This window comes from Helianthus annuus, chromosome 10 (genome assembly GCF_002127325.2).
Source record: "Helianthus annuus cultivar XRQ/B chromosome 10, HanXRQr2.0-SUNRISE, whole genome shotgun sequence".
In the NCBI taxonomy this organism is placed as follows: Eukaryota; Viridiplantae; Streptophyta; class Magnoliopsida; order Asterales; family Asteraceae; genus Helianthus; species Helianthus annuus.
The window spans coordinates 5,356,821-5,362,854 of record NC_035442.2 but is presented as its reverse complement, the minus strand read 5'-3'; positions in this window follow the sequence as shown (position 1 = coordinate 5,362,854).

The following is a 6,034-nucleotide window of genomic DNA, read 5'->3' as shown; positions in this document are numbered from 1 at the left end:
TAATGATAATAAAAGTACTTTATGACTGTGCTGAATCAGTTAACTGCTCTCCGATTACTGTGTTATAGTTACATGTGCGTGTTAGCATACTAGTACTATACAGAAAAGTTACTAAATGGTCCGGTATATTTTCCTATGTGTTAGGAATTAATTGTGTTACAAAAATATATGTATAAGACGCCTTACGGAACAATTAAACAATTTAATGGAACAGTATCCGACCGAACAACCGGACATTACCCGGGACGCCAAATATTTGTCAAACACATTATTTAATTATTTTTGGCTAGTCATAACACTCACTAGAAATATACTAACTAATATATGTAACTATTACTTGAACTTGAACTAATGTTTATCAACTATCCATCAAATGTTACACATACCCCCCCCCCCATGTGCAAACCGTCCCCCAAGAGGGGCCCCACCAAGATCATCTTAGATCCTACTAAATCTTCTCAAATATTTTGTGTAAGACCTTGAGTGTTGCTTTGAACAAAATATGATGATTGAGATTTGAGAAGATCTTACACACCACCACAAATCTTGCACTAGATCACTCTCTCACCTCACTCCTCTCCCTCTCATTTTCGGCCCTCCATAGCAGCCACCATCACCACCACTTCACAACCATAAACATCCATCATCAAGTTCCATTCAAAGCTTGAAGTTCATTCATGGAGGTTCAACTGACTTTCTAAGGAGCTTTGTTCTAGTCTTTTTCATCATCTTCTCTCTACATCTTCATCACTAGAATCATCCCTAGCCTTGTGTTAGTAGTAAGTCCCTTCACACCATAGTTTTATCTTGTTCTTTGTTATGATACTTAGTAGGAGGATGATAATCAAGTAACACAAGAAAATGAACACTAAAAAGATGAACATGAAATTCTGCATAGAAACCCTATATAAAAAGTTTGTATGAAGTTGAAATCTGGTTGGTTTAGGGTTGGTTAAAGCATGATTGAGATTTGAACATTTAATCATCGATAAACCATGGTTAGGGTCTTTGATGATGCGTTTTTAGTAACTTCTGCAATGTAAACAGCAAGCTGAGTTGTATTTCCAGCCAACTTCAACAGGCTGTAACTGGACCGTTTTAAATAGAAAAACTGATTTTCTGAAGCCTAAAATGTGTATTTTTGAATAACCAAACAAATGGCACTGGAATCGTAATTTTTCGAGATCGTTTACTATTTTTAAGGGACTGTTTTTGGACAGCAGCTCAAGCTGCATTTTTACTGCAGAAAAAGTGCGTCGTATTCAAGGTCATAACTTGAAACCTGAGTAAAATCGACTCATGGAATTTTTACAGTAGTTGGTCACCATTGTCACGATGACCTTCCAACTGGAATTTCGTCAATCGGACTTACAAATAATTTTTAGTGAATTATTCCGTAAACTGCAATCAGAAAGTGACAAATCTGATTGCAGTCGGTAAAATGATTTTCTGTAAAACATTGGTAACGAACTGGACCCCGATATTTTTACATAATAAATTTTGGAACACATAGGACCTTCTGTAAAAATTTGAGAATTTTTGAAACAAGTTAACTATTTTATTAAAATCCCCGAAAACAGCCTAGTTTTGAATATAAAAGCTGAAACGACATAAGTAGTGAGTTTGCGTGTCTAAATGTCGGGTAGGCTATCTGAGAATAATCTAACATGTTATATGTCAATAAAAGTGCTATGTGCAATGTCGTATGCTTTCTTATGAACGGGAATAGATGGGAGGTTACATGGGCATAAACCGCTAAAGTGATGCATGTTATGTGTTAGATGCGTGTAGGAATTTTATGCTTATTTGAAGTCACTAATAAATTTAGTGGTAATCATATTAGGACGTGATTGACCGACCTTGACTGTTAGCTATCTTTGAGAATCTAACCGAGCAAACCGAGGTGAGTTCAAACACTTTCTAAGGCATGGGATTCCCGGTGGTTTGGGAATGGGTTAAAGAATTTAAAACTGAATCTACATATTCTCTTTGGGTAGGATATGTACGGCCATCCTCCTTGGGTAGGATGCCAATATTACTCATGCGTATTCTCCTTGGGTAGAACTACGTACGTTCGTCCTCCTTGTGTAGGACAACAACCTTAAAACTTACTAGACAAAACTCTATCATAAGTCCCTCATTTTTATATCGACTTAATCGCCGAGGCCAATGACGAGCGGGTCATTAGTTAATAGCGCTATTAGGTTTAACAAACCTCACACTGTGCCAGTCGGACGGGTGTGTGCTAATGGACTATGGCAAACCGTCAGTGATGATAGACACTGATGTAGGGCACAACTTATCTGCGTTGTGGTCGATATGGTACAGTCTAGTGGTTCACATGGGGAAGCCCCCACTAATCATGAATACGGTTTGGGTTATAAGGAATGAACTGGTTAAACATACTTTCAACTACTGGGTAACCCCCACGGCAATTACGCCAACGAAAGACAAACCACGTTTTCAGAAACAACTTAAAACAAATCAACCAACCGTGAACTCACTCAACTTTGTTGTTGACTCGTTGTTACATGCCTTACAGGTCGCTAGATGCTTATGGAGCTTGCACGAGGAGGAGGTTGTTGTGGGATACGGACTGTCATGTTCCGTAATAAACACTTAATCCTTATGAACTATTAAATCTACGTTTTGGATTTTAAACTTATGAACTATGAACTTATATTTTGGGTTTTACTTTTAATGCTTCCGCTGTTTAATTCGAACTTAGTTAACTAGCTTTGGTCACCAATTGTATTGTGATTGGTTTCATTTACTTAATTACGTTGTTCAATATGATTGGTGGCTCGATCCTGGTCACGTCACGCCTCCAAGCGGTGGTACTCCGCATGGTGGATTTTGGGGGTGTGACAGGTCAGGCCCAGTTAGGGTTTATCTCTACAAGTCCTCAACCTATTGTAGTGTAAACTACATTGCGTTAGGCCTCGCGGTTGGGTTAGTAAGCAATAATAACAAATATTAATATAAAAATCGATAAGTAACGGAAATTTCCGATCATTTGGGTGGGGTCCAATACCATACCCCATCATGTCCCCCCAGTTTAGTGTTACTCACGTGTGCAATCGTGGGAGGAGCACTAGACTTATTAGGAGTGCTCGGAAGTGACGATTATGAGATTTAGGCTTACCTGTCGCCCGGGTGTGGGAAAGTTGTTGGCCATGCTTGTTGCGTCTATCTTTAGCCGTGAGTAAAGATAATGGAGCAGTGAATAGCACACGATTGTTCACCGTTAGATTTGGCTGGGTAGAGCCTGGTGCGCATTGATCAGCTACATGTTACTATCATTTGTACTGCCACACTTTTGGAACAAGCTGAGTTTTGGCGGTTGAGTGTGTGTATGGCCTTGCGCGGCATTTGGGGCCATACCCCTTTAAGTCCCCCAAGTCTAGTGTTGCTTCCATGTGCGGATGGCAAGTGGGTGGAACCTTAGACTAGATGTGTGTTTTGCCTTCAGGGGGAATTTTTTTTTGGCGTGGAAATGTTTTATCCTTCTGTGACCTCTGTTGGTTGCGGAAAGTTAAAAAATATTATTTGGCGCATTGTGCTTCTATTTTTCGCCTTGAGGCATACGTATATATTGTGTGTCGTTTGTCTATAAACTGTTATATCTACAATATATACGTGCTCGTATGTAAAGGAGTATACGCGTATGACGACTTACGTGCTCGTATGTAGAGCAGCAGGCGCGCATGGCGACTGACATGCTCGTATATAAAGGAACATGCGCGTATATAAAGGAGCATGCACGTATGGCGACTTACGTGCTCGTATGTAGAGCGGCAGGCGTGCATGACGACTGGCGTGATCGTATGTAAAGGAGCATGCGTGTATGGCGACTTACATGCTCGTATGTAAAGGAGCATGCACGTATGGCGACTTACGTGCTCGTATGTAGAGCAGTAGGCACGAATGGCGACTAGTGTGCTTGTATGTAAAGGAGCATGCGCGTATGGCGACTTACATGCTCTTATGTAGAGCGGCAGGCGCGCATGGCGACTGGTGTGCTCGTATGTAAATTTGTATATGCGTATTTCGACTTACGTGCTCGTATGTAGAGCAGCAGACGCGAATGGCGACTGCCGTGCTCGTATGTAGGGCAGAAGACGCGCATGACGACTTGTGTGCTCGTATGTAGGGCAGAAGGCGTGCATGGCGACGTGCTCGTATGTAGAGCAGAAGGCGCGCATAGCAACTTGCGTGCACATATGTAGAGTTCACGGATTTAATATATTGCTAGCCATGCAAACAAGTTGACAAGGTAAATTGTAATAAAGGGTTTGACATATGAAATCATTATACCGAAACCTTGTCCTTAGAAGGAGTTTGTTTGAAGTATCCATACTTCGTAATGCGAATTTATTTCCTAATTGATGGAGAAAGGTCTGGTGGCAAGAAAAACTGTTTCTAGGAGGTTGTCAAGTATTTTCGCTCGACGATTCCATTCTTGGGTGGTTGGTTTGGCCCTTGTTCATGTAACTCGAATCCTAGCACGGTATATCTCATTTTAATTTTACACCATTGTGAACCTTACGCCTTTTTTACTCTCATCGAGGTTCTCGGCATTGAAAAATCTTTGTAAACTAAATCACACGTGTATATGTTGACATTTAAGAGATATACAATTTTATTTTCATCTGCACAGTTACGCAAGGACATTGTTGTAAATTCTTTTTCATATATATAACAGGTTCTTCCGGTTTCTTTAAATCCACATGGATCGTTACATAAAAGACAAGTGATAACCCAACCGTTGATATTTACCAGGATCCTGAACACTGGCGTTATGAACTCAAGGAATTGGAGCTTCATTCCAGTTAAATTGTCCGTTCCGGGTCCGTGGAAACAAGGGGTAAACATAACTAAGGACTTGACTGAAGTGGATATTGATTTGGCGAATTTTTTTCGCGGGTGTCCGGGTCAGGATAAAAATATTATATTCTGGAAAGAGGTTTGGCTAGGAGACGAGCCTTTATGCAGCAGATTCCCAAACCTATTCTATTGGAAAGGCAAAAGTTGGCTACCATAGCGGAACGTATAGCAAGTTACAATTGGTCGAGACAACCGGCAAGTCAAGTTGAACTCGCTTAACTGAGTAATTTAAACGCAGCGGTCTTTTCTTTTAATTTTGGTGCTGGCGGCGATACATGGAAGTAGAAGGAAGCTACGCCAGGGAGTTTTTACGGTTCGAAGCATGAGAAGCTTGATCGAGAAGATGTTTACGATCATTGGAATGCAATTCATGGGCGGACTTAGCCCTTGGCCAGGGTGGGCGGTCGCACCCCTTGAAAAAAAAAATTAGTGTATATTTTAGGCAAAAAACCCGACCGGACCCCTTGAAAATATGGTTGAACACCTCATCCGCACCCCCAACAAAAAATTTCTGGATCCACCACTGATGCAATTTAGACGGAAGAAATGTGCCTGTACAATCAGTGGAATGCACAGCAGGTTTGAGAATTCATTGCAAGTTGGTGCAAAGTCAACTCACTCTTTGCACTAGAATTAAATGACTTGGTGATGACTTTGCACTAGAATTAAAAGACTTGGTGATGTGAGATCAATGCCGTGGTTCGGTTCGATGGAAAAAGGCAGTCCTGTCATTAATTCAGATTGCACTTTGGGTTACGTGGAAGAATCAAAACGATGTCACATTCAACAAGAAGCATGTGAACATGGCAAGAATTCAGGAAGAAATTAGAAGATATGGTTTTTTGTGGGTTAAAAATAAGGCGAAACGTAACGATTAAACTTGAGAAGCTTGGTGTAATTTTGATTTGGCTTGTATGAGGCTTTAACTTATGTAATGCTGGTGTTTAACGTTGAGTAAACGGTTGTTTATCCGGCGTTTTGTTTTAATAGAAGTTTGGTTTGCCTTTCAAAAAAAATTTGTTTGCGTTTTACTTAGAATCCTTCATTTGAATTTTGCATAACGACCACGCCACAACACTTGGCTGCAATATTACTAGTTTCATTTATTATTAGATTAGGCCAAATATCCCTTAAACCTAAAACTCTG